Here is an 11,054-nt window from a genome sequence, read left to right on the forward strand (position 1 = left end):
TGCGAAAAAAAAGAGATTTTATCGATTCATACAAGAAGCGTCGCGCGCTCGGTCAGATTTCTCGGGAAACTAGATGGCGAAAAATTAGTTAGCGAAATATCAGTGGCAATAAAACGGATGGATCGATAAGTAAGTCGCATGGTCGCTAATCTGACCATCATTAAAGGATATTACGATTGATGACGAACACAGAGTAATGAATCGTGCACAACCGAATACATAAACGATAGTTAGGCCTCCGAGCAACGATCAGAGTGGTTCATTCATAGACTACTCCTGTATTCCTTAATCGTGATTCGATGATCAATGTATAATTAACGAGCAAATCGGTTACCCATTACTATCGTCCTGTTTCCATAAATATTTGTCCGAAACTTCGGCTTATTAAAATTAATTGGTTGGAATTTTGAAAAGATTCGATTAAACGTAATTGATTAATATCTCAAATATTGGATTTCATGTAATTGGCGCGATTAGCGATTCGTGAACGTTCCCGTCGCAAAGTCTGCTACCTCGTTCTTCCCTCGTACCGGGCGATTTCTCGAATTCCTGTAACATTTTTCTCTCGCTGCAATCAGACAAGAAATACGACAAGAAAAACGACAGCATTTCGACGAAACAACGGAGAAATAGCACCGATAATGCTCTCTCTGATCGATCGAAAATTCTGGGAGGGAACACGATATTTGTTTCGCTTCCTTCAACGCGAATTATTTCTCACGGATTATCCGCTTTTTGCGCTTTATTCGTCCGCAGCCGTGGCCGTAACTCCGTCGAATGGAGCTCGAAGAGTCGGGTCCCTCGATCACAGTGTCTACTCGAAGGAGCATCGTGCGGTGCACCCGAATTACTTCGCTCGTCGACCGAGGAAAAATCAAGACGCGAAAGATACTGCAGCTCGTAAAAACCGAAGCACCGATCTCTTTCCCTTTCGAGTCGATTCTCGACGAAAAACGGAAATCGTTTAATTTCACGTAGCACGATCCGGCGTGCGATGTCGGGATTTCCCGTTCTATGCATTTTGAAATTCTAGATCATTGACTGACAACCGGAACAAAATTAAAGTGAGCAAGTTCACCTGATTAAAAACCCGGAAACTTCGCTTAATTTTACGGGAATACACATCATAATTTCACTTCAATTTCAATTTCAACAAAATCCTCGACACCGTCTGCAAAAAGTGATCGATTTGGCGTGGAATGACCTATGCATGTTACGGCTGACGTGTATGAATTACGTGGGGGAACATGCGATAGATGTTTGGCGAATGGAAACAAGCTACCAGCCTTGTCGTAGAACATTCAAGGTACCGGAGAACCAGCAATTTTAAGTTTAAAACAATTAATTTAATTTTTCCTCTCGCGCATCATTTTGCCTAGGGAAGTGAAATTGCCAAAGAGACTAGGTAAAGAACGGTGTTTTGGGGTGAATTAATTAGAGTTCAGGGGAAAGGTTACATTTTCTATGCGAAATGGGTGAAACACGCGTGTACGCGTGATGTTCATGGACGGACCGGAATAGAAACGGAAACTTGCGTAGCACGGCGAACGACGAAGGGGTGGTCACCCTCTGCCGGTGGCACGTTACCAACGGAACCACTGACATAAATCGTATTCCTCCCTACATCACCGACCACGTGTAACGCATCTCTGTAAGTGTATGCAGAGTCGATCTACCGAAGAGAATACTGGAACCGTAGGGGAAGTGCGCTTAAAAACCTTTTAAATACAATTACCTACAAGGCTGGGGCGAAGAAAGTAAGTATACTCAAATATCGAGAACGATAGATAAAATGTTGAGACAATTCCTTTTACCCCTTCGCCACATAGACGTCTTAACGATCGAAGCGATGGAGGCGAAATTAAATGCCAGCGAACCAGCCATCGGATGATGATGGGAAACGATACGAGGCAAACATTGAAGTTTCGGTTTCTAACGTGGATTATCGTGCCTGGCTCCGCTCTATAAGCTCAAGATTGCTATCCTACCTCGTTGCCTACTAGAAAAGACAAGTTCATTTCAGGCACAAACTGTCATAGTTTCTCGCACGGACTTCGTCGTGCCTTAAAAGAAATGGGAAGAGTTTACAGAGTAATAGACGTATCTTCGAACTAACAAGACACCGGATGCTGAATTTTAAACAGAGTTAGTTTGTTCGGGAGGCGATCGCGCGAAAAGTTTACGAAAGTTGATCGACGAATAATTTTTCTGCTCGGCGACGAGCAACCTACTCGAGTCCAATGACGTCGCTAGATGGATGCTGCACGGTGTGGCACCATTGGAAGCGAAGGTACTGAAATTACTAGAAATGACTATAAAATTTGTTATTTTATTATTTTGGTAAGTCGAAACAGTAGGAAAAGTAAAGAATTGTCCTAAAAATAGTCCCCTAAAAATATGAAATGTCAAAGAAAAATCGGAGTCTTCGAGGTTACTTCGTGGGTGACACTGTCCCTAGTGACGCCATTGCTGGAGCCATTCCGGTGTTTGCTCAATATTAGAATGGCCCTAGAGTAATGACGTAAGGGAAGAACGAGCGAAGCAACTGCACAAGAAGGAGGAGCGCAGACGTGTTTGCTGGTCCTGCGGAGCATTGTCCCGTAATGGTATGCGAAACTCTTTAGAAGTTCTTTCCGAATTGGGGTCGCGCGCCGGAGGAGTCGTTTCACGCTCTAAAGTCAACCGGTTTGCGAAATCTTTCCCTCGATTACGGGAATCTCCTACGCGGAATCACGATGGAATCGATCCATGAAAATCGTTCATCGTTGAAAGTTAGAAAAGTTTCATCAGGAACTCGTAATTATTGGTTCGAAAGTTCGATCGCAGTCGATAGCTACATAAACTACCGTCTTTGATCGAACCAATGCATTTTTTAGTAGTCCATAACGTCTATTCGAGCAACGTGTTCGTCTACTTCCAACGCTATGACATTTCACTTACGCTTTAGCTTGAAGACGAAACAACTATATTATCCTTTATACATCTAGCGATTAAGACATCTGACGATCGATTTCCCAACGACACGTGTCAGCTTTCTCAAAGGTTACCTTCGACGTTTCAATTTGTCGCGATGTCGAGAGTATCCGCGATACTACGAATACCCAAGCGTGCATCTAGCTGTGGACCGAGTCGAGATAGTCAACGGTCGAACTTTGGTTTCAAAATTAGGAAATTTTTGTTCAATTGGTCCGGTTATAACAGATACGGACTCTACACACACGACGTGTTCGACCACGACGACCCGTTGGTGAAGGCGGCTCTTCGTCGACTCCCGAAGAACGTATTGGACGCAAGAAATTTTAGGTATCCCCTGAAATATGCTTGTCAATCCTTCGTTGATACTCGGTAATTTTGTCGACGAATTTCTGGTATCGCGTCGCCGCGAGAATATTCGTTGACATGCATATTTTGCTCGTGACGGGTTCCTCCGAAACTATGTAACCCTCGGGCGAACGGGATTCTGGAATTTCCAGGATCATACGGGCGATGCAAACGGACTTTCTGCGAACGTGTCTGCCCAAGGAAAAATGGATCACGTACGAACAGGACCTGGAATACCGATATCTGAATCCATACATGCAAGAAATCGCGGCAGAGAGAATGGAGATTTACGAGTTCGGTTGCGTTAACTACAAGGAGAGTGACTGGCCTGCGGGTGAACTGAAATAAAGCGGAAACGGAGACTAGCATCCCCTCTATTCGCGTTGTGAAATATGCATGAGGGATACAACAAAAACGGGACACGCTGAAAGAACTTTGAAGGATGACCTGTGCAAGGCGCGCGAGACTATATGCGCTTCAACAAAATTCATGCGAACGCGATACATCTGCAACGATCAATGCGAGAATGGACCTCTGGCTTGCATGAATAATAGTGCAGCAGCGATAAAGGTAATAAAAACGGCGATAGAACGCGTCGCCGTTGTTGTTTTTTTGCCGATCAAATGATAAACAGATAGCTGTTCCAGTGCAATCGTAACGTCTAGAGAAAAATAAAATTATATCGTACTCTTCTACATTTGGATCGATTAAAAAAAATGAAATTACATACTTATCTTCGATACAAAATTTCCAGATGCGAGGTTATTTTTTCAACTCGTCGCGACGGCGTAAAACGTTAAGTAGACGTTCTTGAAATCCGTTGCATTCAGTCTCAGGTTGTAAAGGTCTTTTGATCGCCTCATCCTCGTCCATTTAAAGCTCGTCATTCTGTCTCCTCGCGGGAGGCACGTACGTACGAGAGGTGTGTCGCCACGTATACCGCTATGCCAGTTCTTCACGATATCTTCGTTATCTCGTAGCCTTAATTATGGACCGCGCATTCGAGTGGCCGCCGCGGCAAGGATGTCACTCGAGATTTGGAAGTTGCTTCTTCGAGTGCATAGCGTTGCGGCCGGTGGCTTCAAGGAGCTCTTCAAACTCCACCCTGACCTAGACAGGATCCGCTCGGTTCGCTGGTGTTCAAACGTAGCTGGCAAACCGCGAACGCTGCCTCAATTGCACGTTTGTCTTTATGGGCTGGTATTTCGTCGTGGCTCGAGTTCATTACGAGCAAAATATGTACACGAGGTCTCGGTTAATTAACGGCTAATTATCGACGACGCGTTCTTCCACTATGCGATATTTTTTCTGTACAACGCGTGTTATTTCCGCGAGACTATTATATTCAATAAAACGAAAAAGTAAATTTGATAATATAACGAAAAGAATGTTCGAATCGAGTCGAGAATATCTCAGAATAAAGCAAAAAGTTACGTTAGCGATCTGCTGTAAAGGAACAACGTTCGAAGCAAAAAACTGCGTATAATATTCACCGTCGCTCGGCTTGTTTTAATACACTTAGTCCCGCGTCGCGTGCATCGTTCGTTCCTCTTTTTTGTTCAAAGTTAATGGTTGTAACATACGAGCAACGGCAGGTTTACTAGATAAAATCCCTCGCGAACAGTTGATCGGAAAAATGGAGCTTTTTCAGCGAAGGGCTCTGTCTGATACTTGCCGAGCTGCGTGCGTGAAATATTTCAGCGGTGAAAGAACTTCCCGAAAACAAATAGAGTTCGTGAATAATGGCCACCCAATGCTCGTCACCTTAATCGCGGAGAATTTCAATTAGCGAAATCGTGTCCGAGCCGCGGCAAAAAAGTTCGCGAACAAGCGGGCTCGTCGGACCGGAATGGTTCCTCTCGGCGAAAAAGAGCATCAGGATCATAATGCCACCGTAAACTCGGCGTAAATGGGATTCCGGTAATTTCAGCCAGTGCTAAATAACGCGTTCGATATCCAGATTCGCATAATTATAGTAGGCACGAACGCGTGCAGCCATGCGGTATTTGAATTTGGTAGAAAATAGCGATATATTCTTATACTCGATGTTTCATGCAGTGGCAACGAACGTGGCCCGTTTATTCGGGCGGATGCAGGGCGGAATAATGTTAATTCCGCTCTTCTCAAATACTTAACAAGTACCGTTTTCAACCAGCAGAACTTGGCCAAGCGGCGCGAACCGATAACTCGATAGTTTTAACGACCTCGAAGGCGAGCGTCGCGGATGCAGTTTCGATTCCATTTACCTCGTTTAATCCCCTACTTTTATCCAATTCATCGAGCAGCGGAACGAGCTGGAAATTTTAGGGTCGGAGACATTATGATTTCATGCGATATCTTTCCCGAGATTGTGCCGCGCAACTTATTCGGAGATTGGATTACAAAAATTCGTTAGAAATTGTAAACGACAGCAATTTCGAGAACTCGGCTCGCGTGCAAAAATTCCGATTCAGCGACCCCATCGAACCCCAGTGGCTCCCCTCTTTCTCGTTCCTTTTTTTTTTTTAAGGCCAGGATCTCTTAAAAGTTTGTAAATCACTGGTCGAGGTTGGAGTGTGTTGCTTCGAATGCCCAGCCAATTTAGGTAAGCGTTGTCAGACTCGATTATTCGATTCTCCGGCGAAGCGATCGATGTTGTATGTCTGTAACGTCGAAGTTAACTTGCAAACGCAATACGGGCCTCTCAACTCGACGAGCACAATTACATTGGACGCCGTGTTACCGAACGGCAAGTCGAACTTTGACTTTGGGGTAACGGTAGCAGTTCATCGTTTTAGGCTCGTTTGCAAAGGTCGACAGGTCTCATCAAAGTTTCACCAAGAAACTCCGGTCTTCCCCTATGTAAACACTTGCGAAACTACGAGAAGGTATTCGCAGATTACGCGATCGATTAACGCGAAACGTGGCTTTGTCCGAGATTGGAACTAGTTGGATCTGCCTGTTATCGATGGATGGACTCTAACGGGATATATTCCGATTGATCGAACCTGACAGCACCTTCTCTTGCTAATAACGAACGTCTTGCTCGTTAATGAATTAGATTAAACGTTAACAATCCGAAGAAGATCTTAATACGAGCCAAAAATGTTTAAATAATTTCACCAAGGCTGCAAAAATGTAAGAAGTTTACTACAAATTAGCACCGACGCGTCGGATAAAATTATCGGACAGTTCTTAATAGAAGTCGAAGTAATACCACCGCCTTCAGGCCTTTAGAAGGCATTTTATTGCATTTCCGTCGTGTACCTTCCAGAGATCTTATTGCATTTATTTTCTTTGAAAATTGATAGACAGGTATCTTGCTTGGAGCGAACTACATCTTTCAATAAACAGGAAAAAGTAGAAAAAAGATTTGATTAGCCCCTTGTTTCCAACGAAGAAGCGGAGCGGCGTATCGTTTTTGCAACGAAGTAGACAATGAACGTGAAAACGAGGCGGGCAACTGAATAAGCATCTTAATTTATAATCCTTAGTTTATCAAGTGATAAAATGTGAATTTCAGGAACGTGTATTTCGGAAACTTCTGTTTGAAAATTGGAATAGTTATATAGTTCCAACCATGAACGTATTTTCAACATGTTAAAACCACGTCAAGAAAAGTCGTTCCGAAGAAAACGGCTTTAAAGTTTTAAGTTGTATTCTGTGACCTGCATAGCGTCCACTTAACGGGGCTGTAACTTATTCGAATCTTCGAATATCGGTGTAAAATTTTAACGATGTTATTTTATGATCCAACGGCCCTAGTAAAACGCAATCGACGAAGAAGTCGATTTTTCAAGCGGTCGAATTAAAATCCCGCCACGAGACGAAATGGCTAACAGTCGTCGGCCGTTTTGGTTTCTCGACAGCTAATAGAACATTGCTGGCGTATAAATCCCTTTATTATATTCCTCGCGGCGGATCATTATACAGCAGACGGTTTATTAAGACGCAGAACTTTACTCGTATTCTCTCTCCCTCCCCCTCTCCCCAGCGTTAATTTGCATACATTACAAGTCGTTTCTTATTCCTGTAAACTCATTCGAACTTATAGTGCGTTAATCAGGAAGGAATTATAGGGCGGACACCGGTTGAAATTACCTTGGCAAGCGAGTACGCGCGAAGAAGATTCTCAGGAACAATTAAACAACGGGGAAGATTACTTTTTAATCATGCTTCATCCCTATTGAGAGTTCTTACTTATCTTTACCCTCTTCGGGGGCGCAATTAGAGGGCAATTTTTCTGCGCGACTTCCACAACAGCAGTCTAATTGTCGCGTCCTTGCTTTCCTTTCAATCTGCGATCAGTCGTTTCACAATCTACGTTGCGTTCAATGTACCGAGTTATTCGAGGAAGGAAATTATAAAAGAATTCCGTTACAAGTATCGAAAACATATATCTTAGTTTCCTAACTATCGTTCCACTGTCCATTGTCACTTTTCCTGAAAAATGTCCTACATTTATCGTTAGAGCGGAATTAAAACTTGGCCCAACAATTAGAATCACTCTGTAGAGATCACGAAACGAGCACGCAACGTATCGTCGACACGGGCCAGCCGTTTTCGGATCGTGACAGACGAAAAAGACCGCGGTAATCAATTTCCGTGTCCGCCGCAGAGGGATTCTCGCTACTGAAAAATCGTATTTATTTTCGGGACCGAAAATGAAAGGAAAACATCGGTCGCTTCTTTGTACCTTCGATACGCGTTTCGTCGGAGCGTGTTTTTTCAACATTACATTTTTAATACGACACGGTCTTCCATCGTGTATAAATTTTCGCGACGATCAAACGCGTTCGCGGACTTTTCCACTTTGCCAGGGAAACAGTTTTCCCTGGAAAATTCATACGCCGCCGTGGAAAGATCTCACGTCCTTGGCTGGCTGATATCGCCGTGGGACGAAGGTTTGTTTAATTTGAATAAATAGATTTGGAAGAATAGAACTCGGCCCGGCTCGTACGAGGAGCTGGAACGGGTCAGTTGAATCAAAGCCACTTTGGAACAACGGGGCCAAACGGAATTAATTCGCGCGTCGTGAGCGCGAATTAATAATGATAGCGAGCACCGGTTTGCGTGAAATCGAATGGATTGAAGATAGGTTTAAAAATTGATCGCGTTGCATCACGTCTGACGGCGATGCTGCGATCGCGAAGTTGTCGCGTTCCAAACCCTGGTGGGATTTCGTCTCGGGTCTGTTATTAAAAATCGCTGGAACTTATCGAAGTAGTTGGCAAAGTTCGTTTCAGTAACGTGGCGCGGCAATCAGGATGCGCGCGAGCAGAGTTGGGCACGTCTTGGTCTTATTAGCTCGTTAATTTAATTATCCGATGCGAGAACGCATTAAGCTCGTGCGCGCATGTGTGGGTTGACGTAATCGAATTGTAACACGCCTTTGCTATGCCTACGTGAATTTCTCGGCGAAGCAATCGATCGGCGAAATTGTTATCCGGTTAAAAATTGCTTACTTCACGCTTGAACGCTATATTTCGCTGAAGCAACGAACGCTTTATTATCAATTTTATTAGATTCTGTTATTTTTAAAGCGTTGCACTCTTTCATTTCAACCCTACAGCGGTAGGGAACGTCTTACCGCAAAATAAATGAAAGAAGATACAAAGGAAAAGAAAATACAGGAATGTCATTAAAACTCACGGATGGTTATGTTGCAGCATAAAATTACACTTTTGCGAATTCAAGCGAATGACGGGAAGACTTTAATGAAACCTGACTCCAATAAGAAGTCTCGGCCTCGTGTGCCCTCGCTCGCAATATGTGCAGTAATAAATTTTTGTGTTGATGATTTTTCTGCCAACCAGACCGTGGAAAGGGTAATTTCACCGAATAAAGTAAACCCGGTGACTGTTTCGCGATGCAGGAATCGCGTCGAATATATTCCCCTTGGCGCGTAAAATGTTCGTCGAATAAAAAAAAAAAAAAAAAAAAATATGCACGCTGCACAGGAAGTAACAGATGGACGTCGTTATGCCGCAACGTGTAACATATTTTACAGACATTGCGGCCAGCTAAACGGAAAATTTCTGCAATTATCATTTTGCATTTTGTTCAGATAACTGAGGTTTCGGGTGGCTTTCCTCCAGCGATAGCCACGACGATCAATTTGGTTGCTCAGACGTAGCGAGCTAGTTCCTCTGATGTTACGATTAAGCGATCGAGAACTATAGTGCTGTACCTTTATGAAAAAGTTGCGTGAAATAATGATTTGAATAGGATCACTGCGTAACTACGTATTTCGCAGAGCTCCATCGCATATGCATCGAGCTGTGGAAGCTGGTCAATATCCGTGCTATTTCCACGTAATTCCACGCTTAAAAACCATGGCAAGGCGCCTAAGTATCGTATGCGCGTTGTCTGAAAGGAATCTCCTGATGCAGGTACTTTAGGCAATTGGTGTCATCGCGAATATGTTGGATCGATGGTGTCTTGATCGTTTTTCTATTAATTATAGGTTCTTATCCGTGACACCTCTCTTTCTGTACTACTCCAATTCCTTGGCTTCGGAACGAAAGATAAATGGACGAATGAATCACTCCGCGAATAGCTCTTTTACATGTGCGGAAAATTGTCGTAGTTTCAAGGCCGCGAACCGCGATGGCAAGATGCCATCGGTCAGAGGTTATTTTCTTTACGGATTGCTGGCAACTTTCTCGACTGTACCCGATAATCGATTTGACATTAAGGAGTTTCTCTTATCACGCCGAGTCCAGAGACTTTCAGTATCCGAGCTACGCCAAACAGGGCCGGCATTCGGAAGGGCTCGGCAGAGGGTTCGGCTTTGTTCAACTCTTCTTTGAAAGCTGGTATGCAGTCGATAGTAACGCGTATTGTATGCGATAAGAGTACCCATAGAAACTCCATTTATTTTGATGTTATTTAATTCGGTATAACATAAACTTTCTTGGGAATAAGTCGGGCAAGATGCGACATCATTTATCATGGATGCTTCCGAACTCCTTGCAGAGTCGACGATAAATCTGTGCCAAAAGATTTGCGTATACATTCGACGAATAACAACTGCCGATTTTCATCTTGTAACGTTACATTTAAGATATTTCTCGATATTTCGATATCGTTTGCCGAGGTTCAACCCCGAATCGATTCGTTTGCCCGATTTAACGCACATCGAAGAGGTGTGTCGGTTTCATTTTAATGCCGAGGAAATTGAATCGGTTTCGCAGCCGGCTCCCTTAACGTCCCCGATGCTACACAAGACACTCTCGTTAGGGCCTTTAATTTCCGTGCTCGGGCGTATTTGCATTTAAATGGAACCGAACCTGCAAGGGCAGTGTTTTTAAATCGAAGAATCAACGTTCGCCTGCGGGCTAAACTCCCAGCCAACCCGTACTGCGTGATCCGTAAGCACTTATCACTAATACCAACAGAAAGCTAAAGCCGTGCCAGTCTGCTATGCGGATGCCCGTTGTTCCGCAAACACTGTTCAACTCGTCTGTTTTCCGCCTCGTTTTCGAACTGTATGGTTTCGTTCTTTTTTTTCTTTCTTCTAATTATCATGCATCTTAGTGCTTCGTTCGCAGCTTTTCATTCCACGAGCCTGAATCGTACTTGCACTTTGTAAATCACACCGCGCTTATTAAAAAGACAGTCTGGTAATTTCAGATTGAAAATATATTATTTTTTGGCATGTTTAGGGATTTAAATCTTGAAAAAAATATCTTGGTAAGATTGTACTAGAAGCTAAGAAATTGAAAAGTCGTAGGACACCGAAAGTAAACTCT

The sequence above is a fragment of the Hylaeus volcanicus genome, chromosome 5 (assembly GCF_026283585.1).
Source record: "Hylaeus volcanicus isolate JK05 chromosome 5, UHH_iyHylVolc1.0_haploid, whole genome shotgun sequence".
In the NCBI taxonomy this organism is placed as follows: Eukaryota; Metazoa; Arthropoda; class Insecta; order Hymenoptera; family Colletidae; genus Hylaeus; species Hylaeus volcanicus.